The sequence below is a fragment of the Pleurodeles waltl genome, chromosome 10 (genome assembly GCF_031143425.1).
Source record: "Pleurodeles waltl isolate 20211129_DDA chromosome 10, aPleWal1.hap1.20221129, whole genome shotgun sequence".
NCBI lineage: Eukaryota > Metazoa > Chordata > Amphibia > Caudata > Salamandridae > Pleurodeles > Pleurodeles waltl.
Window position 1 is genome coordinate 115,067,049 of NC_090449.1, and position 27,714 is coordinate 115,094,762.

The 27,714-nt window shown below is 43.8% G+C and overlaps 1 protein-coding gene across 3 annotated transcripts in view; it reads left to right on the top strand.

Moving 5' to 3' along the window:
* Positions 1-27,714, top strand: part of ELFN1 (extracellular leucine rich repeat and fibronectin type III domain containing 1) — a 661,360-nt gene that overhangs the window by 519,440 nt on the left and 114,206 nt on the right. The window contains exon 1 of one of the 3 annotated variants that reach the window (XM_069209928.1): positions 17,782-17,938. The exons of the other annotated variants lie outside the window; for them this stretch is intronic. The gene's annotated coding sequence lies outside the window, so the exon portion shown is untranslated. Of the gene's footprint in view, positions 1-17,781; positions 17,939-27,714 lie in introns of those variants that run through there. 3 annotated transcript variants of the gene reach the window in all.

Sequence of the window (27,714 nt, forward strand, 5' to 3'; positions counted from 1 at the left end):
GCCAGTGGCCGACGCCCGCATTGAAGGGGTTAAGTAATCTTGACATGCAAGTTTCATGCTTTCCAGAGTTTCTAAAGTTGCAAATAGCTTTTTTCCTCACTTAAACCTTCCCCGGCCTTTCAGTGCCCCCAATTTGACTAATTCAAGTAGAATTTAAATTATCATGTTTGAGTCTCTACTGAGAGGGACATGATGGGAAAATAAAATTACAGGTATCTCATAATGGCAGTGTTGGAGGTGGCAGGTCCTTGTTGGCTGAGGCAAGGCCTTAGTCAGGAGTGGGTGATTTCACTCACTGTATAACCTGCGCGCACCCTTAGGTAGCTTGGCACAGAGCAGTCAGGCTTATCACTGAGGCAATGTGTAAAGCATTGGCACAGCACTTCCACACATCAATTATACTTACCATCACATTAAAGACTTCACTCAAGAGATGTGTCTAAATAAAATTTTTATTCAACACACACATTAATAATACAATATGTGCATCATGTAAATCTGGGCATAAATCACATTTAGAAATAAAACTGGTAGTACTAGGCCCAACTGAGTTAATACGACATTAGTAGTATGTACATGTGAGAAAAATAATACTTTCCCTCCCAGCATCCTATTGTGGTGAAACGAAGTTGACTTCACAAGACCCACCCTAGCGATTACCCCAATTCAATATCAAACAGTTATAGGATGCATCCCGGTTCCCAACGATATCAGCAATAGCTCCACAACCTAGGTTGCATATGTAAACTTCAATGTCAACCATAATAGTAAACAATGTGCATGGCACCCCTACATGGCACCCCCACTGTGTGGTGTAATCAGTCCCAGGCAATCACTCCCACATGCTTGCATTGCCTCGATATGTGGTCCATGGATACCAGGCAGGTTAGTATACACGCACTCACACACACTCACTTCCAGCACCCTCATGTTTTGCTCTGACATTCAGAGGGTGAGTTATCAACGAGTTTGCAGATCCATCTTGGACCCAAACCTTCCCATGCCCTCCAACCAATTCCCGCCCCCAAAAGTTAGAGATGTAGTAACCTTTCCCGGGATACTAGGCTGCTCGCCGCTGGTGATTACTTTTATTCAGGATACCGGGGCAAACGTGGTGGGAAGAAAGAGAAAATGGCTGATCAGGCAACAGTTAATAAATGGAAGTTTGTCCACAACTCAGGAAGTTCACTCAGGGGTCTTCCCACCTACCTTCTGGTGCAGGCCCCGGTCTGCTAAGCACGAGGGAGGGTTGTCTTGGGGTGCATGCTGTTCACAGTGGTTCCCAGCCATGCCATTCACTCCAATCCGCAAATAGTTACCAATTCCGTGCTTCACAGGAACAGAGGCACCACGTCTGGAGCACAATGACTTGGGCTGCCCCAGGTGTCCCGGCTGCACATGAAGAGCTACCAAATCTGCATCTCCCTGGAAGGAAGCACAACGTTGGGGGCGCGATGACTTGAGTCACACCAGATGATTCCTATCAACCACGAAGAGTTACAGATTTTTGTGCCCTCCTGGTATGGGCACAATGGGGGTTATTCTAACTTTGGAGGAGGTGTTAATCCATCCCAAAAGTGACGGAAAAGTGACGGATTTACCACCAGCCGTATTACGAGTCCATTATATCCTATGGAACTCGTAATACGGCTGGTGGTATATCCGTCACTTTACCGTCACTTTTGGGATGGATTAACACTCCTCCAAAGTTAGAATAACCCCCAATATCTGGTGTACGAGGACCTGAGTCGGACCAGACGATTCTTATCACACACGCAAGGTGACCAATGCACAACATCTGGTGCACAATGACAATCCCGAACACACGATTAGTTCCAATCCCGTACCTACCTGGAATGACTTGAACCACACCATACAACCCCAGTCACACACACTGAGCCACAAGTGCTATGGTACCACACAAGGAAGAATGCAGGACTGCTCTGGGTGCACCCATTCCTCCAAAGGTCACCACCAGTGACATGGACACCGCACACAATGAGCATCTAGTCTGGTGTCGCACAAGAGAAATGTGGCACACTCCACAAAAGCAGTCCATGCGAGGTCCCGCAACCAATGAATCCGCTCACTACCAACGAGATGCTTATGTGTGTTGTGGCCCACGATGAAGGGCCACACTCCTCAAATGCGGGCAGTACTTTGAAGCCTCCGCACCAGGCAAAACCAGTCTCCAGGCACAATACTTAGCTCTGCGTTTACACCGCTTCTACCCGGTGGAATTCAGTGGACGACGTAGACACATAGGAGGGCACAGCTCTCCAGATGACCCAGGTAGAACATGTAGGTCCCTTGCAGGAGATCTTTGATGTTCCTGAGACCTCTGCAAAGAACAGGGTCAAGCCAACAATCCCTTGGAGAGCACACCTTAGAGTGCCACACTGCAGCAAGCAGTTTGCCCAGGCTAACAACGATGCAGGAAGGGCGCATGGTCCCTTCCCAGAACATTAAATACTCCTGTGGACAACGGATTCCTCAGGCAGTGTGCACCACTACTGGGTATGGCACCTCAACAAATCATGTAAGTGCCCCTTCCTAGCATGGGTAGGAAGGGCATGTGCACTTTACCACTTCAGTACAGTGGGATAGGTGCCCAGAGTCCTAAGGCCATGCAAAGAGAGTCAGCAAATAACTGGGAGGAAAAAGCAAAAAAGTTTCAGGAAAATCCCTTAAGAAGGGCTATGTGCAACAGGCAGATTGTTGTCACTTTACTTCTTTTTTTCTCTCCTTATATGCTCCTTTCTTTGCATCATTCTTTTTGTTCTCTTTCTTTCTCAGATCTTCCCCCTTTCTCTTTGTTTCATTTTTTCTATTCATTACTTTTTTGTTCTTTTCCTCTCTAATTTGCTTTTTTTGTTTGTGCCTCTCTCTCTCCTAGTTTTCATATTGCCCCTGTTTCTAACAATGTACAGAACTCCTTTGGCAGTCCCTGGCTTCCACTGTCCATCTTCGGCCCTGTCCTGGATTTCCCATTTGTGTTTACACACTTCATTCTGTGCACTCTTAAATCAATAAGTATAATTTGATTGTTACCCAGCCTGCCCACTCATTGGGCATAGTGGTAACCCCACGTTAATTCCTTAAGTGAGGCTTTAAGTTCACATTGGGACTGAGTCACAAACCTTCCTCTTCCAAAACAGAGAACATACTTCAGATCTCGGCTTGGTAAAGAGATCAAGCCAAAAATATTTCACTGTTTCTTAACAAATGGCTTGTGTACACACCGCACTCTGCAGTATTGAAAAGGAAGTACATGAACAGTAGATGTATAAAGTAGGCATGCTTACTAGTCCTCAGTACGTACAAGGAAGGGTTTATGTAGCCCTGACTTTTTAAACCACAGGACTTTGCATTATGAATTGAATTTCCATTCTTAAAAGGTGGAGAGTTAAACTATAGGTCATAATAATATACAGTTATGGTGGCTAAAAGCAAAGACGGACTGAATGGGTCTTAAAAGTGGAACGGGGGAAGACTCTGCAGGGTCTAGTGATTTGGGCAGAAGGCCTTAAGAGTTAGGGACATTGGCATTTTTCTCAGGCACTCCCATACAGGGCCAGGCGGGAAACTAGAAGCAGCCTTGGTGGAGTGTTCAAATCAGCCCCTCCGTCCTCTTTCTTTCTCTCTGTCTTGATCTCTCACAATGTCCATTCAACAATTTTCTGTCTCTCGTTCTTTCCTCTATTTCTTCTTCCTCTCTGATTTCTTTCTTTCTTTCTTTCTTTCTTTCTTTCTTTCTTTCTTTCTTTCTTTCTTTCTTTCTTTCTTTCTTTCTTTCTTTCTTTCTTTCTTTCTTTCCTTCTTTCTTTCTTTCTTTCTTTCTTTCTTTTTTCATTCATTGTCGGCATAATCCTTGAGGAAATCTATTGGGAAATGCACCAGCTATGACAGAAACCAGAAGAGGACAGTGAACTGTGATCATTGCTGGGATCAATTCTGGGATTTTGTGGTGCATAATTTTAAAATTAAATCAGATATAAAGGCCCATATTTATACTTTTGTAGCGCAGCATTTGCGTAATTGTGTTACACAAAAGCGGCACAAACGTACAAAATACAGCTTATCCGTCAAAAAGCGGCTCAAATGCAGCGCAAAAAACTGGCCATAGTGCCTTGAACAGTTCTGCAGTGGTAATATGAGGTATTTAACTGAGCCTTCAAGAACCCTTGCAATGCAGGATCCTACACGCCCATTTTTCCAGTCCCGATGTGAAATTAGACTGTCATCTTCTGCTGGGGAAAGTGAAGTAATTCATTGACAGTGAATCCTCTTTGAAGTCTGAAAGCACGCAAGGTAAAATTTTGAGGAAATCGCAGGAAAACTAAGTGCAGACAATGACATCTCCGTCAGGTAATGAGATTCGGAGACATTGGCCTCGCCGTAATTGATCAAGCGCGGTATGAAATGGCATCAGGGCTTGTTTGGAAATCTGCCCATCTAATGAAATACCACATGGAATGAAAAGCGGGTGAATTACAAACATTACCAGTTAACTTCAATGCTGGCAAAATCGATAAATTATACTCGGTGTGTGTTCCCTGAAAGTTCACTAGCCTATAAAAGGCAGTAAAACCACTTCTATGCATTCACACACAAATAAAATGATGAGTGAGCCTGATTTTCTAAGTGCAGGTGAGGAGTGACAATAACAGAAACCGCCATCGATATTTTCTCTACGGGTGACATGGCCAGAAGAGGCCAGGATGGCCCGAGTACCCTTGCTTAGAACATTACAGGTGAAGACGCCTGTTGCCTCACTTTAAGATGTATTTGAGTGAGTGGGCTTGCCTCATCAAGTTATAAACTCCTATGCGAGGCAAATAAGCAGTAACGTTTATGCTAAACAAAAAACTTCCACTGAACCATGCCTGGAATAAAGGTAACTAGGCAAATGTGCACATTTGTGATGTTGAGACAGTAGGGTGGTAGCTTCCCGTCCAGCCTACAAAGACCGTATTGACAGTGTAAATGTAGGTAGTGGCTCAATGTTGCGCTCTCATTGCTTGAAGACAATAGAGACAGGGCCGGCCTGGCCGTAGCGGGTATCGGGCAATCTCCCGGAGGCTGGAAGGGTGGGGTCGGTTTTGCAGCAGTGGGGGCTTCTTTTGTTACTGGGGGCCAGTTTTGCAGCGGTGCTGCACTATCAGTCCCCCATAACAAAGGCAGAAGTCCTCCCCCCTTGCTCCCCTCGACCCGGGGGCTGGCCCGACAAAATTGCCGGGGCTGCTTTGGTTTCCCTGAGTAGTGGCTGTAGGTGGAGACATCTGGTTGCAGAGAAAGATCGGGAATGTGCTCTGCAGTGTATCTGTTATGAGGTGGCCTGGTGATCCCAGGTATTGTACTGCACTGGTGGATAAAACTGCAGTGGCATTTGAAAATGTTTCTGCACAGGATACAACCTCCATAATTATAGTGTAGTTGGGTTGGGAACAGCTTGAATGTTGGTAGGTATCTCTCAAAAAGCTGGTTCAGTCTTTGCGGTACAGGGAAACCTAAAGGGGCATATTTATACTCTGTTTGCACCGAATGTGCGTCAAAATTTTTGACGCACAATCGGTGCAAACCATGCCCTATATTTATACTTTGACGTCCGACCCCGCGGGCGTCAAAATTCCACCATGTGCGTCATTTTTTGGAAGGGGGAACCAGCCTTGCGTTAATTATATGCAAGGTAGGCGTTCCCTTCCAAAAAATGACTTTAAGGCCTATGCCCCTTATTTATACTCTGGCATCATTTTGACGCACAGGAGGGGGTGGGCCTTAAAAAACGGCGCACAGCCTGATGGGCGCCTTTTTTTAACGCCTGGGTCAGGGCAGGCGTTAAGGGACCTGTGGGCTGGGAAGGAGCCCAGAGGTGCCCTCCCCCACCCCCAGGGACACCCCCTGCCACCCTTGCCCACCCCAGGAGGACACCCAAGGATGGAGGGACCCATCCCAGGGAAGTAAAGGTAAGTTCGGGTAAGTATTTTTTTCTGATTTTTTTTGTGGCAATGGGGGGGCCACTATGCCCAATGACCATGCCCAGGGGACATAAGTCCCCTGGGCATGGCCATTGGGCAAGGGGGCATGACTCCTGTCTTTGCTAAGACAGGAGTCATGTCAATGGAGGTTGGGCGTAAAAAAAAATGGCGCAAATACGGTTTGAGGCCTGAATTTTGCCTCAGACCTGACGTGCACCATTTTTTGACACACAACCCCCATTTTCCCATACGCCGGCGCTGCCTGGTGTGAGTCATTTTTTTTTACGCACACCAGTCCGCAGCGCCGGCTAACGTCATTCCATTAATAAGGCGCCCGCATGGCGCATTGGAATGGCGTTAGCCGGCGGTAAAAAAAATTACGCACAACTGCGTTGGCGTAGTTGTGCGTCAAAAAGTATAAATATGGGCCAAAATGTCATAAAACATGGAAAACATCTAAACCCAGTGACTGGGCAGGTCCTGTAAGAAAATGAGTGTCATATGCTCTAAATGACACAATGATAGACCAGGTTGAAGGTAGGGTAAATCAAGCATAGTCCACTATAGGGTAGAACCCTTAATCTTGAAATGATAGCATAAACAGTCATACCCAAACAGGCATAAGATGTGAATCTCTACATAGGGTGAAAGATCATAAAAATAGGCTTAAGGTTCTGCAAGGGGGAGTGGCTGTTAGAAGACTGTAGTTGGCTGAGTTAGCAGACAGTGGAGATGGATGTTGGATGGGGAGATGACGTGGTGCCTAATAGCATGGGTCCTAGTGGAGGCAGGCTGGTAGTGCTGGTCTGCTAGTGTAGGCAGGCAGGTAATGCTAGTCCTTCCTGGGTCATCTTTTATTAAATCAACCCACGTCTAAAAAAGGAACCGGAAACTAGCTCAACCCAGTTCTCCTCAGACAGAGACCCGACCACATGTCAAATAAATGATGTTCCCCTCTACTTTAAATGATTACTGTGAACTCTGCTCTCTCTGCCAATCACTGTCAAAGAAAGGAAGCTCATATTAATTAATCTCAAATTTAGTCCAGAGATATGACACCCACTTCATACAATGGCTCCGTGAATTCACACACAATCTGATTGTCAGATCAGTGACGTCTTATTTCCAAAGACCGCATTTCATATCACAGAAAAATGTCACTATCTGTGTGTAATGCTTTGAAAGATCAAAAATTAATGTACTCTAATATCTACGCGTAAGGATACTCAAAACTAATGTGTATTCATTGTCATCCCTTTTGTGTCAGGGGAAAACAATTTCAATGAACTAATGTAGAATTATGGAAGTTTTTGTTTTTGTTGACACATTCACCCAAAATATAGAGTTGCATATCTACAAAGGCATCTAGAACCATGTTGAGCTATTCCAAGAAACCTCGCCCTTGAAAAATCCACATTAGAAGACACGTCACCCAGCCTCATTGCTGACATCCTTCATAATCTATTTCATGAACTTCTTTTTCAAATCCATTCAATCTGGTGGATGAGAAGTGCAATGCTCAACCCAGTTTTATCCTCGCATGGGCATATTCAGCATTAGTCACTACATGTAAGAAATATTGTTCAGTGTGAACATTTTTTGTTTTTGTGTTCTGCCTGTTCAATGAAGGAGACTGGAAAATTGCATGTTTCGTGCCGAGGCCTTGACCAACCATTATATGAAAATGCATCAGTATTCCATGTTCAGATCGTTGTATTCAGTTTGTAGGCCCTGATTTAGCTTTGGGCTGAGAAAAATGTTGTTTGTATTTTTAATAGATTGCTGTATCATCTTCAAAGCTGTAATAATACGGTTTATTGAACAGTTCTTTAGGCTTTGAACCAATTTCAATATGTATATGTAAAAGGTTACTCCCTCACATTTGTTCCAGTTTGGATTTTTCATTTGAAACTTTTAAGTGTGATACTTCACCTGGGAAGTTCACAAATGTGCGCCTGATCCACCACCTGAAAGCGGTGGAAAAGTCCAAGTGGCTCAATGTGCCTAACCCCAGAATGTAAGTTAGCAATTGTTCACCTCATAAAATTCCTACCTTAATCTGCAATTGGTCATGGGACCTCTTTTGTTCTAAAGCCCACCTTTGGAAAAGGGTGGCAATAATATTGCTGTATTCAATTAAATTCAATTCAATCATCATTATGTAGCGTATGGGGAGCATCCCAATGCTTCCCGGCACCCTAAAGCCCAGGAACCTGCTTAGTAGGTACTAATTACACACATTACCAAGTTTATAATGATTTCCTGAACCAACTTTCATCCTTCACCTTCCTCAACCTAATGGATATGTGTACAAATGGAAGATAGAGGTTGATGCTTTTGAGACTTTCTGATCCTACAGGGTATTACTTTTTGCTGATGCTCCATCGGATGCTGACTTTCCTGAGACTGAGAAAGACACTTTTTTCCTGGCTTATTTCATGAGATCCTGCTTAAAAATAGACTTGTCAATTAGGCTCTGTCCCCACTGATTGGACACTACAAAAATCCTCTCCAAGGTAGCAGTGCTCCTCACTTTCTTCACCTAACGGGATAGGTAAATATCAGTGGTGCAGCGCAAAATGATGCCCCTCTTCCCTGTAGAATGTGATGAGGGGTCCCCCGTGCCTCAGGGACTGCAGGGGCCCTGTGTTGCACCCCTGGTAAATATCATCCATCTGTGAGGCACAGTCATAAGTCTGCATTGATCCTTCAAATTACAATAAACACAAGACAATGTGGCTACATTATTCCCTAGAGTCTAGAAAACTGAATTCATCACAATAGAAAAGGCCTACAGTCCATGGTTAAATATGGTCAATTAATTTGGTTGAAGTAGCACCTTTCCCATGCTCCAGAGAAATACTTCTTATATCTGCGTATATTGCTAGATTGCTGCCGAATTCATAGATGCATTGAAAGGACATTTTTCCCTCAAGACATAAGTTAAAAAGACTTGGTAGCTTATGCAGTGGTTCCTTAAAAAGTATTGCGATCACAGACACTTGGGCATTATTCCAGTTAAAACATTCAACAAAGTGTTACAAATAGCATGTGTACCCTCTGAAGCAAGTTTATTAATTCAAATCTTCTTAGCATTAACAATTTGAGCATTTTTTAGCATTATTTCTGTAAATCCTTGCCTTATGAACCATCTTTAACATGATGAGACACAGTTTTAGTACTACATTTATAAAGATTGCGTAAATTTGGAATTTCGGTTGTGCACAGTGATGTGTACATGAGCTTTAAATTTAGTCACAGAATGCAAACTGAGGTCGGCCAAAATATCAGGATAAAAAAAAGATGTGCACATTAATATGTGACAGTAGGCACTTCTGCTTGCTCCGTATTCACCGATCATAGAACTATCCCAATCACCAGCGACTATGTCTAAAAACAAAGGCACAGTAAACATTACTCTGAATTTAAGGAGAACATTCTGCTACGCAGGCCTATTTGAATGCCACTTCCACATTTCATATTCACTTAGTTCCCATACTGATTACTCCAGGCTTCACCTTCAAGAACTATAAACACCAATTTGTGGGTTACTGCTATCTCAATGACATTACACGAGTCCCACTATGGAAGTCCCATTTTTAAAAGGTTCAAACAAATCCACATTTACTTAGCAGGACAATTTTAGTTCCTCTGACCCTTTCACCTTCTGCTTTTAATGAGGCATCCTTAATTGTTTGAGCCACTTTTCTGATTAGGATAGAACCAGTCGGTAACGAAGACATTAAATTGGCTCACACAAAGATTTCCTAATTGCATTCCCACATTAGGGGTATTTACAAGGATCCTGATTAATTGAGACATGCAAAGTACATGGAAGATGCGGTGCCTATTAGTGGTAGTGGATGTAGAATACGGTAGGTTTCAGAAGTGGGAAGCAGGAAAACGGGTTTGTGCATCACCAGAGAGTGAGCAGATGGTGGGAATGATTATCTGGACTCGGCCGCTCAGTAGGTGGGCTTTTGGGCGTGCCAGTATTTAATGAAAGATGAAAAGGCTTGCACAATGTTATTTGAGTCAATCAGTACTAAGTCACTCATGATGGAAGTCAAGCCCTTTCTGATTATTGGGTTGCAATTGGCACTATGTTTACTCGACAGTGGCCCGTCAATGGGGCATCTGTGGAGCTTCTTGGAATACATTACATTTGTGAGCAATTCCCATACCTTCCTAAAAAGCATCATGTGATCCAGTGTGTTGAAGTGACTTTGCTTTTCTTTAAGTTTCTCTAGGTTTGCTTTGATCTCACTGTACAATTGAAATATTCTTCTTTTTTACACCTACGACATAAGATCTGTAAGGTCTATAGCAGTGGTTCTTCACCTTTGACATCTGTGAACGACCACTGAATGGCTAGGAGAAGCTGGTCAATTGCTACGATTTTAACCTCAGAACAATACACAGAAATACAAAAAGAAAAATAGATCACACAAAATCTGAATTGTTTTTTTTAAATTTTAAAACACAAAAAGAGGCACAAATTAAAACTGTATTCATAATGAAAAGGCTGGAGCTTCTCAAAATGTGTTTTTATTTGGAAAAGATAATGCAATTTGCTAGATTATAGCACATTACTTTGTTTTTCTCCTAATGCATGCTCTGACTTAGTCGGCATGTCAGTACTTTAACTGGGGGTCACTGATAGTCCATACTAGATTCTCTTTGCTACACCGGCTCTGCGTTCAAGAATCAATCTGAGGCTGAAATATTAGCCTCCAATTTCAAATTCCTTCACGTTTATAAAGTCTTTTTTATTTTTCCATTGTACATTCTGCTTTTATAAACATATAATGTATGAATTTGCCACTATTATTTAACTTCCTCTAACCGTAATTAACCCCACTTGCCCCGCCCTCCCTGAGCAGACGTTGCAGACCCCTAAGGGTCCACAGATTCCAGGTTAAGAACCGCTGGTCTATTACCGTGTCTGATAGTCACTAAAGGAAAGGATCAATGGCCTGCCTATGTTTTACAATGAGTATTAATCTGCCCTGTTGGTGAGCACACTGAAGGATGGCCGTCTGGATAGGCGACATCCTTGGCCAGAAGGATTAAACATAGAGCGATACAGTAGCCTGGATAGATGGGACCTTCAGGTAGAAGGCTAAATCCCAAGGCAAAAATAGGAAAGGTGAAACATTGAGCTAGACGGATAAGCTTATGGCAATATGGCCGTCTGTAGCGGTGGCATCTGGCGCAGAGGTCGTTTTCCAACAGCTGCACATCTATCACTTCAAGTGCACGGCACAACACAGTTCAGAACAAAGGGCATCAACAAGTGAGGGGACACAAGAGAAGATAGTCATAGAATGTGAATCTATATATATGACATGGTAGAGTTTGTTGTACAAAAAAAAGACCTCACAGATGAAATAGATTTGGCCAATTGTGCCCCATGTCCCGGTTAAAACTCCCAGTTCGGCCCATATTGACAGGGAAAAATGACAATTGTTAAAAATATCCAAACCTTTTGAAAGGCTTGTGTCTATAGGCCGACTGGGGAGACAGTTATGAATAAAAAGAAACTAGTTGGCTACTGAATATAAGACAGTGAAAGTCCTTTTAGACATTATTAATCACACAGGTCTATGTATTAAGCTTAATAAAATATTTAGCACTTCTTATTTCCCTCCTTAACAAAGCATAAATAATTAATCTATAAAATAAAAATTCTGACCTACCCAAGTACTTAAGATGAAGTACTGAGCACAATGTAGGGACAGCTATTATTAATCCTAGTCATTTTGGGGCTAGGGGTCAGGGAGAAACTGGTGCAGGACTTTTACTCTGTCTTTTCTTCTTGCACGCTAAATGATAATTTACTTGCATTATAAGTCACTTTGAGGCTTCGCACTCAGCAAAGTCACCTTTATGGTTAGCAAAAGAGGCTCATGCATGCCGATAACCCCCCCAAAAAATGTATATTTTCTAATAAATGTAAGAAGGCTGTAACAGTATTCAATTTATGAGTCAATGCCCCAGTTCAACAATATGAAAACTCATTAGACTTGGTAATCACTTACAGAAGGGTCATATTGGGGCATCTGTCAAACCGTTGTGGAAGCCCATCGTGCCATCTTTCAAATCCTTTGCTTGATTTGGAGGTCCGGGTTCCGGAATCTCCTCCAATAGAGCCCCCACTAGGTTTGCCATTCAGTGCCTTCGGTGCCAAGCATTCGCCCCCACACATGATGCTGAAAGCCCTGCACCAGTTTAGTGAAAGCCAGTGGTGGCTCACTCGTTAGGGTGGACGAGTGTCACCCCCACGCCAGCAGCAGAAGCTGCAAACCTTTCAGAACAAAAGGGTAATAAACTATGTTTATTATCCTTTCGTTCGGAAAGGGGCGGGGCCATGGGGGGTGACGAGCAGTGAGGGGGTTTCCCCCTCAGAGCACATGTGTGTTTGGCCGGACGTCTTGGGTCGGCCAAACACACATGCACAATAGGCTCTCAACACAGTTGCCGGGCTGGCGAGAGCCTGCACATGCTCCCAGTCTGCCTGGGAGCGTCCTGGCTAGGCACTCCCAGCCAATCCTTACACTCCTCTTAGCAGCGTCAGGATTGGCCGCAGGGCAGGCTGGGATCCTGTGGCTGCAGCAACGATAAAAAGGAGGTTGGCAAGGCACGGCACGGGTCGGCGGATCAGGTAAGTTTAAAATAAAAATGTAATAAATAAATGTACCCTCCAAGCCCCCCTCCCCACCTCTCCTCCCCCTTGCGCCGCCCCGCCCCTTTTTAGCGCTGCAAGCCGTGCCTGGTGAAAGCCTTCAAACACCATGCAGGCCAGTTTTTTTCTTGGCTTGAATGGAACATGAACAATGCTCGATTGTCCCATGCAAGCTGCGAGAACTTTGTGTCAGAGCCATTGATTCTTTATATTTGAATGAAAAATACCTTCTCAAAGCAGATCCCTCCTTGTCGACTTGAATAGTGTCTGTGAAAAATACCTGCTGGCAGCACAATATTTTTTAAATATGGCTTCCAGCCCTACTTTCCATTTGTGGACAAACTAGCTTGAAGTCAGCTTACACCCCATTAAGCTAAAGCAAAGAGGCATCAGCGCCATTGGGCAGACCTACCATGACACTAGAAAGCATTCTGGGTGATTGAGTCTCTATCTACAGCTAAGGTAAGGTAAGAGGCATCAGAGCACATTGAAGCCCTCATTATGACTTTGGCGGTCAAAACAGTTGACCGCCGAAGACACGCCGGCCAGGACACCACCAGTGATGGCGGTCTTGAGACCGCCATATAATGACTCCTGGCAGCTCTCTGCCATAGGTTGAGTGGTAAGCCACCCAGGCCATACTGGCGGTCGGTGGTCTAGTGGAGGTTACTCCGCTGGCACCGCCACGTCGTCACAACACCAGCCGCCATATTACAACTTTGTAATCGGCGTAGTGGTGTTGTGGTGATGGGGCAGTGCCTGCGGAGCTGGAACCATGGACCCCGTTCCCTCGACGGACAACCACCTTGAGCAGATAAGGTGAACATCTGACAGGGGAGGGGGGAAATATGGGTGTTGAGTGTTGTGTGCATCAATGGGTGTGTGTTTGTGTGAATGGAGAGGAGGGTGTTTGTGTGCGTGTGTGTGCATGTATCTGTATGAATGTGTGAATGCGTGTCAGCGGGGGTGGGAGTGTCGTGGACGCTTGTATGTGTGTGCGTGGATGTGTAAGTGTGTGTGTGCGGGGTATGTATGGGGTTCGGGAGTGGTGGTGTCTAGGGGGTTTGGGGGGTTGGCTGGGGCCGTGGCTGTTTCGGAGGGGTGGGGTAGTCACATACTGGCAACACAAATGTTAATTCCTGTCACCAGTATCCTTTCAGTCAGGGATTTCCTGGCAGGGTTGCCGCCAGGAAATCCCTGGCAGAAAGGAGACTCAAAATACCATCAGCGGCATAAGGTGGACTGCCGGGTGGAAGGTGGTCCCACCGCCCTGGCGGTACAGGCGTTGAACTGGCTGCTTTGCAGCCCATTCACCGCCGTGGTCACAATTTGGCAGTCCTGCTCCGCCACACTGTCGGCGGTGTTACCACCACTGCCGGCGTGGCGGAGCAGGACCGCCAAACTCATAATGACCACCTGAGTGTTGTGCACAGCCAGGCCAGCTATGGGCCTTCCTAGCAGAGCACATGAAATTACTCAGTTGTCTGCAATTGCTGTAAGAGGAGGGACACAACTTCTTTAAAGGTCACTGCATCGTCCCTACCGCGCTGGTTGCTCACCAACCCAACACTCACCAGCAACAACTTCAAGCTCTAGAGAATGTTTCATCCCCTTCAGTAATCGGTCTTTGAACAGCCAGCCTGTGCCTTGTTTCATCCCTGATGTGAATTCTCCAAAATTACAGGCTAAAAAGCTTAACATCAGTGTAGCAAGATCTACTTTAAAAAAAACTTGTGCCATCAGTGTAGAGTGATGAAAAGGTTCATTTAAGCACAATCTGTATTTCTGTTTCACAGATCAACATTGCTATGAATCTGAGCCAGACATTGTTCTGGGTGATTAAGAACCTGATAAATGTCAAATGATCATCTGTCACATTTCCAACAATCGAGCAATTCAATTTCTTGCGAATTTCTTCCCTAATATGGTTATTTTCTTATATCTTTTCTGAAAACGCTATTCATGAAGTACTCGGGAAACCTGGGTTTCAAATCTCTAACTATATAGTCTGTGTTACAAGAAAAAAAAACTTCACTGCCATAGTCAGGCGTGAGATGACTCTTCATGCAATAGCATATTTTATTGTGTCACTTTATTTTGGATTGTGAGTCCGTCATCAGTGTTTGTGAATGGAGAGTTATCCTCCCTCCTTGTTTTGTTTGTGCTTTCTGGAAACTTTCCTTCTGCTATTTTAACAGTGATACTAAAACCGAGAGTTTAAGGCAAGTTCAGTGAATTGAACATGGCAAGAGAAACAGCTCATGCTTTTCTGTCCTCAAGCAGTTTGCACTGCTTCGGCTGTTTCCGAATGAAGCTTTGCTGCCCCCTATTGTGCACCTGCATTGAGAGAGGCTTGCACTGAGGATTTCTGAGTGATGCCTGTTCCATGGGCGCTAGAGAAGGTTGCACTGCTGCCTTTGCTGTACGCAGTGCTTAATTTGTAAATAAAAACGTGCCAGTGCCCAAATCCCTCCTCTTAAGCACGCGGCTGCTGCATTTAAATGTGCGAGCACTGAATACTGAGGCAGCGTAATTCTGAAGCCATCTTCGGCCTCTTCAATCCATTTAAAGCCACTCCCTGCCCTTCAGCTCACTCTCGCAGCTTTCTGCTTTCTACCTTTGTGACGCTTTTCCGTTTTTCTCTTCCTCCGTCTGTCCTATATGTGTCTTTTGCTCGAAGCAAATGTTTGAGGCAGAAGAATAAGCTCTGGCCCTCAAAAATAAGTGTTGGTGCTCAGCACCAGAAACAATAAGCACAAATTAAGCACCGGCTGTACTGCTGCTTTTGCTGGATGAAGCTTGCTGTTGCTCTGCTCCCTGGGCTGTTCTTGACCTAGTTTCAGCTGAAGCTTGCACCACTGCTCCATGTGCTGTAAATGTTGTGTGTACGAGAATAACGTGCACTGATGCTGTCTTGTGCGCGGCATACCATTAGTCATCAGACCTTCTCAAGAGCATACAACTCAGGAGAGTGCCAGAAGGGATTGTACTGCATGTCCATTGAAATATTCATATTCTTGTTGCAACTCTCCACAGCTGGCAGTATTGCTTTACTAAATGCACAGCAATCTGCTTTAAGTTCCTGGCAAGGCAGAGCTAAGTGAATAGCAGCTCTGCTAATAACAGCAGGCCCCACCTCATTAAAAGTAAAGGAGCATTTCCTAGAAGTGTCTTTACTGTCCCATTTAAAATACAACAGCCATGCTAAGCCATTAAAAAAAAAGCAAATATATACTCACTGGCTAAAGCTGATGACCAGGGCTAAGGTTTATGAGGTTTGTACAGCTGAGGACCATCAGATGGACTTTAGCAGCCTTTCAGAGCATAAGGAGCTATATGCCAAACACAAGGAGAAGGATTAATTGTACATGCTCATTTTGTATATATTTGAATATTTATTATTTAAATAGGTGATTGGTTATGTATGTGTAAAGTGGTATATTTACTAACAAATGAGTGGTTCTTATTGCAGGCAACTCACTCTAGGACAACAGGTGCCTCAGTGTGTACACAAGGAGAAGGGGCTACGGAAAGATAGAGCGTATGGGGTGTAGGGGAGCAGGGCTTTGGTTTAGTAGGGGGGCCAAACTACGGCCATATTGATGGTGCAATCTGACGGCAAGTGACACAGGATCGTAATTTCCCTTTTAACATTTCGATTTTAAGCCTCTCACATTTGTTTACTTACAAGTACAATCTAATCAGAATACAGCAGATGCTTTAACGTCAGTGGTAATTAAATGTAGCTTTAATTTATTATGTCACTCATGGTCGCTGATTCTAAATAATTCCCTCTAACTACCACAATTTCCGGACCTTAGAGAGTGGGTCAAGTAAACCACTTGGTCAAGGACACATTTGGACTCTGGAGAATTTAATAACTGCTCATTTCACTAACCTTCCCTTTATGGGCCACTAAACATAACTTCTTCCTGGAAGCTGGTCAGCTCCTTTCTAATTATGAACCTGGCTTCTGTCCAGGGTGCAGCACTGAGTCAGCAAGTGCAAACCTCTAATGTTGTGCATCGAATAGGAGATGATAGTGGTGCGGGTCTTTTAAATGTGGGCCTTTGATGGATTTCTACACCACAGACACAACCATTTACCGTCAGAGAGTTCCCTTAGTTGTTAATTTTTATGAGTGATTTTATTTTGTAATGTTATTTTTTATTTTTTTCTTATTTTTATGTTTTTATATCTTCACACCTGTCAATTTTATATTTGAGAAGTTTTCATCCAGTTAAAGTTCAAAGTTGGACAACCCCTAAGCCACACCGCTTAAATAAATCTTCTATGCATAAGGATCAACCTCACTACTGGTTCAAGACTTCACACTCTATGAAAAGTGTAGCTTATAGTCCCAGAATAAAATTAAAAGGTACATTTTGAATATTTATTTGTGCTTTATTCTTGGTTACTTTTTCATTATTCTCTCGCTATAAATCGGTGTGTAATTAATTGTTTATATACATGGTGATATCTTTTTAAAGACTTTTACAGGTTAATTGACATCATCCATTTTAGAGACTCTCAGTTTCAGTAGTAATAGCCAGGTGATGGCAGAGAATGTAAAATAAATTAAATGAGGTAAAGACAATTGGTATGGAACTTTGAGAAAACAATTGAAAAAGAAAGATCTTAAAATAAATGCTTTACTACGAAATGTAATATGAAGTTATCATCCTTATGTAAAACATTAAATACAATTATATACAAAAAAAACTGATACAGCAAGGTGGATTAAAGAATTACGACTGATATACATTTGCAGAGTTGCGTATTGAGCCTTGGGATAAATTAATCCTAAATTATCAAATAATGATTCCTTTTAATGTCGTCACTCAAAGTGTGAAGCTCTGATTACAAGTGTGCTGTTGCATTTCTATATGTTCAGCTAATCCTCATATCGAACATTTTAGAATTCCTAGTCCTGCAGGCATTTTAGCAATTCCTGCATTTTTCCATGGCAAATGCTTAAGGGATTTGTTGTGGTAACGGAATATTTGAAATGGAATACCATCAGCTCTGGAGGTTACAGACCTTGACACAACAAAGTGTTCGGTTCAAGTTTAGAAACAAGTGTATGGAAATAAAGGGCCCTCGTTTTTTTCTTACTAGGTGTCCCTGCCCTATGATGTTCCTTCCTATATGGGCGAGTGTATCACAGCTGGTGGCTACAGACTACAACGGAGAGGGGGTTGCGGCGAACAGCTGGGCGGCTTTCTCGATAGGCAAACAGGAAAACATTGCCTGACCTGCATAGCTTGTTGCTTAGGTAAGCATAGCAGTAATGCACAACAAAGCTTTAGTGCCAAACTCCAATGAAGAAAACCTCATCTCAGTAAAATATAAACTAAAACATATATTGCTCCTTCTACTAGGAAGGAAAACAGAGTAAGCGTGTGATGTTTGCTTCCATACTGTTTGAATAGTGGACCCAAATCTTTGAGCAATGGCAGGGAGAGGTAGGAAAAAGCTACAGTAGATATACAAAGTCTCTGGTCTAAAAAACTGGCTTGACATTAAAATCACTTGAGCCCAATATCAGAAATTGACAGGAAAAATTGGCGTTAATCCCCAGAAGTCAAGTGGCAAACAAAAATCTATGATATCCAGTGGAAAATAAGTTAACAAAACAATTTAAAGTGGGCCCTGAATCTTCTACTAGACACTAGTGAGTGGTGGGTCAGTCTGCCTGGGTGAATTCCTTACCTTTGTGTCTCTTCAGGACATATGCCTGATGATCAGGTGTGTTAAAAAGGTTGAAATGCCTAGTGTGTGGGAACCTGTTGTTAGAAGGCTTGAATCATTAAAGACAGGCACCAATTATGGAAGCTGAATAAAAAAGCAGTCCTGTCTTGGCTCGCTTCTCAAGAGATGTGCAGAGGCAGGTGTCACTCTGCAGCTGGAGTAGGGCTTCTTCCTTCCCACACATCGTCCATCGTTGTAACAGCGTTCTGAGGAGATCCAGGCACGACTCAGAAATCCCCATAAGAGGTATCACACCTCCAAATGTCATTTCAGAAAGCTCCTAGGTTCATGTGAGAAGGTTCCTATTTGCCCACCTTCCTCTGTGTGACTGTAATGACTGCCCAGCCAATCCTGGAAGGATAAGGAAGATGTCATTTAGATGACTGTGTTGTTCTATCAGAGAGCCTCCGCCCACTTCTTGGGTCGTCAATGTGATGTTAACCATGCCAACTGACTGCAGAAATAACTGGTGGCCTTGTATTTGCTAGTATTTGGTGTTTCTTCGTAGCCTTTACTGTTATCCTTTTTTCGAGCACGGCCTATCTGAGGGGCACTCCTGACGGAGCTACCCTGGAGTCTAATATTAGATTAATGACCACCCTTGAAATCTGTTGAGGTCACTATCCAACCACTTTGAGATAGTCTGAATTGACATGATCCCTTCCCCATGCCCCCTCACTGCAAAAGGCACTGTTTGGCTCTCTAGCCCTGCCCAGTAGCTAGTAAGAAATACACATACTGAGTAAAGTCACTGTGGTATTCTAGGCATCCCCGAAAAAAATTGCTCTAATTAGTAGCCAATTGTGGCTAACCAGTGTCCTGCAGTGCATTGTTGAGCCCTCGACATGCCCTATGGGTGAAGGCCAGGCCAGTGGCATTAAACAAGAGTGTCACATTGGTTTTGACATCAAAGTGGTCATTCATACATCTTGGAACATCAAAACTGTGATGACTAACTTCTCAAGCCATTGATGTCCCGTTCTAAAAATATCAAGTACTGTAGAATGCACATGCTTATTCTGACTGTTGGGTATTCCTTGAAAAGTTAGCCTACATTCACATACCCCCGTCCCCATAGTAATGTTAATAGCTGGGAATTACTTTGGCATGAAGGGCCCCACCTGCTACACATCCATGCCTACAGTTCACCCTGTGCTTACTCATTATTAGTCTCCCTTTCTTCAAAGGAATTGTTTCATTCTCTCTAAATAGTAATCATCCTACACTCCTGGTTCAGAGTTTGAAAGTGTTTATTGTTTATTGGCAATAGACAAATTAGTCATCTGTGAATAACAGAGTCGACTGACCTGAGGTGTCCCTGAAATCATGGGTGAAGACAAGATCACACCTGTACCCTACTTTCTAGAAGTATTTATATGGTGCAATTCTCACAAAAAGTAGAAGCGAGTGCCGGGTGAGCCCAGGAGAACAAGAGACCGACGCACATTCGTAACAAAAATGTAAACTATTTTCGGTTCAGAAAACAGGAGGGGTGAAGGCAAAACGTTTGGGGTGACCCTGTTGAGAGGGCCAAGCCCAACAATTATTGAAGGTAAAACAAAGCCTTGCTATTTTATTAATTAGCAAAAACACAATAAAAATCTTTATGGAGTTTTTTTTAAATTAATATAACTTAATTCCCTGACCCAGTCTTATCTTAAAAATGATCAGATTGTCTATCGAAAAAAATCTGTATTTTTCAGCCCATGTATTTAGTGTAATCTGGCATTCAGCACAACATGCATACATTAAAATGCATAATTGGTAGCAAAAGGTATTCATTACGTTCAGGCACTGGTACATGATGGTTTGAAAATCCAGACAGGAAAGTCAGTTGTTGTCCACATACATGTTGTGTTTGTCATAGTAGTGTAACAAAGGCCCCTGCAGCCTACGTGGTGCTGGGGACGTCGAGCTCCACGGAGGACCCTGCATGTACTTTACAGGCCCTCGCCCCCCCCCCCTCAAGTTTCGTTACGTCACTGAGTTGTCACAATGCAAAGCATGGATCATGCTCACATGAAACATTGACAGGTGGTACAAGTGGAAAATTATTCCCAGCATGAAGCATCACATTTACTCCAAGACATTTGTAGATGTAGTAATTTAACACTTTGTGTCATAATTTCCATTTTATTTTAGATGTCTTTAGGTTGTATTAATTTAGAAAACATAGTAAGTATGGAATTGAATATCAAAACAGACTTCTCTAAGGTCTAAAAAGTCACAAAAATGTAGGATGAATTATGACATGCTGTCCAGAACCTTACATCTGCACAATTCATTTCTGCAGAGAATGAAGGCTCTCCTAGCCACTCTGTACACCAGTGAATGGGCCCTTGACACATTATGTTCATCAAAGGAAGGGCCAACTGGTCATCAATGAAATCAGAGAGTGGGCTAAACATTTGTAAAGTCAGGACAGGGGCTAGTCCATGATAGTGAGAGCGGGCAAGAAGACAAAGGGTAAAGTGCTCCACATATTTAAGGCGATGTGCGAGGGCTCAGACTACATATCATTGGCATCAGATTGTCAACTAACCCATCTATGGCTTCCAACAAGGTAGCTAGCCATACAAAGACATCAGAGGATGTGGCCAAATGCTTGCAAAGACATCAGAGGATGTGGACAAATGCTTGCCAGTGATGTTCAACAAAATGAATACATTGAACGGTGTGAGAGCAACTTAGGGTATTGACCAATCACACACCTTGGCTCTAAGAGTTGGAACCTCTCAAACTGGTCATAAAACAAGTAATGCCTACTTCATATATTTTCCCTTCAGAGCTGCCCCCTGCTACACAACGGGGATGCCATAGATGCGATCAGGGGCACACTAGTAATATAGCAAAATCGGTTACAGGCACAACAGAGACTTGAACAAGCCAGAACAATGACTCTTTGCGTTAAGTGCTTGATGTGGACATCTTTCAGTGACTCACCGTTCATATGTTTCAACACTGATAGGGCCAACTCTTGTGTTTTGAAGTCATAGGAAGCAGAAAACCTTTCAAAATTGCCACTATCCAGAACAAGTTTATGTTATTATTTTATTAATATGATTATATTCAAGCTGCAAAAGTAACAGAATAAACTGGCACATCCCAACTGTGTCACTTGTGAGCCACCGCCATACGCAGTTCAAACCAGAAACACACCTAGCGGTAGGGCATAAAGGCACACCAGTGATGATATACATTGAAGCAGTTGTAATAAAGTGATTTAGCAGGTTTACTACTAGCATTTCTTTGCTGAGAATCTTTAAACTTATTCCTCCTCCTGAACTGATTTTAGTGTTAGAGGTGGGGATTTACTACACTGTGGTGCAATGAAATCGATCATCACCACCGCTCTACTCCATACTGCCCTGGTCTGCCTGAGAGCTCTCCTTTACTAATACGCAGGGGCGTTTATGTAGTTTAGATCTCATGAAACTATCATTGACTGTGTCATCTTGAGGAAGTCATCTACCCATCTTCGTAAGGTACATATTAGTTTTCCTTTTCGAAGTCCCATGTTTCTAAGAAAACAACCAAGGACCTTGTGGAGTTTGAAATCCATCAGTAGGAACGTAACACTACTGCCATTTGGTGCCCTGACTACCAACATGTGGCAACGCGCCACATGCCAACGCAGTGCCGGCTTTAGGGGGTGCGACAGCAGGCACCAAGCTCGAGGAGGCTTGGTGCGAGGGTGATAGGGATGGGGTCACAGTTGTGGCAGGTGAGACAAGGACAGCCTGGAGAAATCTTTGCATGCCCAGCATTTTTCAAGGCATAAAAATGACGGCGAGATTACTCTGGTGTCTATTGCTCTAGATGAGAGATCTGTGATTTGTTTAGTTACTGATTTGTGTGTAGCATAGAGGGCTAAAGTGCCTGCTACAAAGCACAACGTGTAACATGTAGATCACTGATTTGTGTTTAATGTTCATAGCACAGTGGGTTACTGCTTTTGTCACAGATGCTTTCGTTACTGCAGTTCATATGTTCTATCCTTTTAATACAGCATAGTTGTCAAGGTTTGACTCTTGCTCTAGGCAAGACTGCTGGTTTAAGGATCGCAGTACTTATGTTTGTAGGCGACAACGCAAGTCCTACAACAAGTCACGATTGTCGTGCCAACCCTCCCGGCTCACAAGCAGCACCTCACCAAAAACCCAAACAGTAAAAGGTGATTTGTGGCAGCCTTTACGCATGGACTCAAGAGTGTGACGTCTCAGGGAGTGTTGTGGTTAAACGGAGATTACTCCTTTCTCACATAAACACGTCTCAATCAAACACAGGCAATGAAGAAGATGCAGTAAGGTTTCAATAGGTTTTATTTAGCAAAACTTAAATCTGCGATACATTGCATGGGCTGCAGTGATTAGTATAATGAACAGTGTAAGAAACAGAATGGTAAAGACAAGAGTCATTAATACAAAGACCCCCACCATCTTGCAATATCATGAAAAGACGTGAAGTGCGTAGTATGTCCAAGTACCCTAGTATAATGTGCCTAACCTCTAACCTAAAAGAGAGCTAGGTATGTTAAACCTAATCTGCCAATGCCATGTCCATGAGACGAGCCTCCCAACCTTCATTACCTTGGAATGAGGTCTCTAGCTCAGACTCCGTAGGGACACGAAGTCTGGGTCAGAGTCAAGGCGACATGCAACATTGATAGCAGCAATGGCATCTGGTCGGAATCCCTCTGACTATCTGTTTAAGTGAGGAGTATTTATACAGATCTGTTTGGATCCCTGATGTAGGTCTGTTCCCAAACAATAGATAATAAGACATGCTTGGGACGGTAATTTATATAAACAATTCCCTCGAAAACGTGAAGAGGGAAAATGCCTAATGTGAACACCTACAGTTTGTTTATCTTTGTCACTTGATATTGACGCCTTAGCGCGTTGGCACTGATAACGCAAGTAAAACATGGGCCTAATTAAAAACAAGGCAACCATCTTAAAAGATTTAATTAAATAAATGTGCTAAAACAGAGCAAGCTAAGTAGGTAAAAGTCACTAGGTGACGGGGTCAAGTCTGCAAGCCAAAGGCTAAGCTAACTCCTGTATCCCATTAAAACAAAAGAGGATTCACTACACAGTGATCTATGAAATGGCACCAGTGAGCCTCCTGCAAACAACAAGGCATAGGTTTAGAATCATACTCTTTTGTCCTCAATCTTTGGTTATTCCAAGTTTGCCTCAAAAGGGTCCTTTGTGTAGTAATAAGTTCGTATTAGTATAGGCAAACCCAACAAGTTTGTTACATTTTCAATCCTGAGTTTATGAGGCAGCTCTACTAATAGGTAGATCTTTATACCAGGTTTTTTTTATCACTTTTGTAACACAAACCTTGGGCAAAGTGTTGTTTTGGAATTAACTTTCTAGGACAAATTCTGATATGCTATGGAAAGTAGCCCCAAAGTAACATTGTTTGGCATATCATGAATGGTACATGGGCGTTCCGATGCAACCACCAAGAGAGTTTAGAATAGTCCCTATCAACTAACATTGGTAAAAAGGGTGTAGAGTAAAATAAAAGGCACATCTTCGCAGCAGGCATAACAAAAAGCTTTTGTAACTTTGCACGTGTGCTGCACTGACAGCTCCCATACAAAATGAGAATACTGTTGCATTTTTAGAAAGTATAGTATTCTTTGTTGGAAGTTACTCTTCTAATACAAAGCCTATGTTTGATATCACACCACACGATTGCACTATGGTGCAAAAATGTGTGTGCAATGGAGCAAGACAGCCTAAAGTGAGCCCCACTGTGGGAGAGAGCAACAGTGCTATGTCTTAGTAGATATGGTGCTGTTGTGCTGCATCCTTCTACACAAGTTGCTGTGTTTTGTTTCATAAAAACATAGTAAATATGCCCCTTCCTTCCTCCTGACCAAGCACCCTTAACACATAGGGCCCTATTATGAGTTTGTCGGATGGAAAACTCTGGGCGCCAAACTCCCGACAGGGTGGCTGCAGCCTATGTGGTGACCACCCTGCCAGAGCTATTATGGGTTTCCCACTAGGTCAGCTGGCGGAAACTAAAGTTTCTGCCTGCTGGCCTACCGGTAATCAGGCTACAGCATTGTCTCAGGCTCGTAATTGAGCCAGCGGCAATGCTGTAGCGAGCAGGGTGCACCAGAACCTTTGCAATGTTCACTGTCTGCAAAGCAGACAGTGAACATTGCGAGGTTGCTGAGCAGGGGGGGCCCTACACTGCCCATACCAAGTGCATGGGCACCCCTGTGGCCCCCTGTGCCTGTTCTTCACTAGCCTTTTCATGATGGTGCTACCGCCACTAAACCGCTGGCGGAGAACGAGGTTGTAATCCCCAGGGCAGCTCTGCTTGCCGCGGTCCCTTGTGGATTAGGACCTCTGCCAGACTGCTGGGATCCAAGATCCTGGTGAAGTTGGCGGATCGTAATGCGGTGGTCATCACCAGGAGTGTGGCGGTACTTAAGGTCCATAATGCCTACAAGTATGGATGGCGTGGGGCTCACGCACCCTGTAGCCCTTATTGTCTTATGTGACATTTTCTATGCATTAATTTACACACCTGTGTGATTCATTGTCTGTGTATAAAGTTTGTGTGATGTAACACGATCGGACATGCCTACATTGGGGTGAGTAACACTATGAAATAAATTGAATTAATTTGAAAGATGGGCTAAGGAGGAATGACAGCTACTGCTAGAGTGAGATAGTGAGGGAATCCATGAGGAGGAGGCCATAGCAGTGTGCCAACAAATATTTTTGCACCGGGTACCACCAATGCTAAACCTAACCCTATGCCAATCAGGTGTCCTGGTTGTTGGAAACCAGTGAGGGGCCTGTAGCGTTCTCCTGGTTTAGAGTCAGAAGAATTATGTGGCTTCCAAGGCATGTTGTTTTCGCATCTGACTCTGACGATAAACTCCTCTCGACCCCAGTGTTTCTCCTTCCTGCCAGCAGTGCATTTCCGTTTGGGACCGTGCCGGCACTCGTGGGGCTGGCGTGCTCTGTGATGGCTGCAAAGACCGCGCTTCAAGGAACTGTAGTGACTGTGACTTCCGTTGCACTCTCCATGCCCCTCCCCTGTCGCTACCCCTTACACTCACCATTGAGCCATTTTCTTAATTAAATATAGATCACTGTGCTGAGAATATGGGAGCATTATTTATTCATGGCTTACTTAAATTTAAATGTGTGTGCCGACGAGGAGCCATCTCACGCCCTTGGCTGCATTTCTGAAATATGAGAGAGGGCCATTAAAAGCTGGGCGACTGATGAGTGGAAACATGGCGGCCGTTTTATTACTAGGCCCTTCTCCACCGTGCCATTAATGTCCAATTTGTATCTGCTGCTTGACTGCTACGGGATGAACCAGTAGTTCTATCACGCCCGGCGCCGGAAATGAGGCTGATCTTACAGTGTTGGACTGGCCTATGGGGCAGTCAGGCAGTGCCAGGAGTGCCGGTCAGACAGGCCAGTGTGCGGGCCGGGTTTTTGGCTGTTGTGGGTCTGTTGTACGGGGCAGGTGAACGGTTTTACTGTTGATTTCCATGCTATTGCTGCAAACATTGCTTGCAGCAAGCACAAATGTATGCACTCTATGCTTTCTTGCAAAACACTTATGCAGCATGTCATAACAATTTCAAAACTGCCCGACTTGGAAATATGTTCCACTTTTTAGCTATTTGATTCAGTTTTGGGGGCCACTTTTATTTTTGTGGGCAGAGATATTTTCTGTCCCATTTCAACTCTACAAATGGCTGCGAATGATGAGAGATATAAAACAGCTGCCAGAGAAAAACACATTTTCTCACAATTAAACAGCCTATTGAAAACAAGCATTAGTAAATCCTATAGTTTTTGCCAATGCAAGACCTATTGGTTTTGCCAATGTCTTTTAGCCATGTTGTACTGCAGCATGGAGTAGAGTAGCATGGAGGTGCATGGTGTAGAGTGTTGTGGAGTGGCATTGAGTGGAGTAGAGTAGCTTAGAGTGGTGTAGTTTGCCTTGGAGTCGCTTATAAAGTCGGCAGATGTAGCATAGAGTGGAATGGCATAGAGTGGCGTGGTGTAGAGTACCATAAACAGTGACATGGAGTGGTATAGCGAGGATTGGCATAGAGTGGAGTGGACTGGTGTAGAGTACAGTGGTGTTGAATGAGGTAGACTAGAGAGGCGTGAGGTGACGTACAGTGGAGTGGCATGGCAAAGAATGGAGTGGAATGAAGTAGAGCGGGGTAAAGTGGAGTAAAGTGGCATTGAGTAGAGTGGCATAGAGTAGGATGGATTAGAGTGGCATTGTGTGGAAAGGAGTTGGATAGAGTGGCACAGAGGCATTGTGTGGCATGGCATAGAGTAGAGTAAAATAGAGTGCAGTGACAGAGTGGAGTGGCATATTGTGGCACAGCGTGTCATAGAGTAGAGCGGAATGGACGGAGTAGAGTGCAGTGGCATAATGTGCAGTGGCATATTGTGGCATGGAGTGTCATACAGTAGAGTGGTATGGACGGTAGAAAAGTGCAGTGGCATAGAGTGCAGTGGCATATTGAGGCATTGAGTGTCATAGAGTAGAGTAGAATGGATGGGAGTAGAGTTCAGTGGCATAGAGTAGAGTGGTGCAAAGTAAAGTAGAGTGGCGCAGAGTGCAGTGGTGTTGAGTACAGTGGCGTACAGTAGAGTGCAGTGGCCTATAGAACAAGGTTGGGAGTGTGAGGTAACAAAAGCAATATGGAAGAGGAACAGGTAGGAGGAAATAGAAGCTACATGTATTGGGATTTGGGAGATGGACTGAAAACACAAGCACTCATATGGAGTGTTTGAACACAAAGGAAAACGAAGCTCCAAAAACAGGAGAAGTGGGTGGACTCAAGAAATTCATCCATGCTCCAGGAGAGGGTCAAATGCTGTAGCTAACAAATGGTAAGCTATGGGAGCACTGTAACCCCTCTGTATGTAAACAAAAGTCTTACAGAGCTCGCCCCTGACAGGCCTCAAACACCAACACTAGGCCAGGAGTCAGTGTTTGAGCCAGCCACAGCTGAGTTTCCACAATGACGTGAATGATTCTGCTCAGGGTCCTATCGGCCTTTTAGTGGCCGCTGCCTGACAAGCAGTCACCCAACATCCCTGTAAACCGGTGCACCTCTGGTCCAGGTGACTATAGCACAAATAACATTTTTGGGGAGCTGGGGATGAAAGGTTTCATCTATCGTGCACACTTTAGACAATTCGGCAACACTGCAGTCATTGATGCGAAGAAGGAATGAACTGGGCATTTCTAGATAAGAAATTGTGTTAAAACAATGGAACT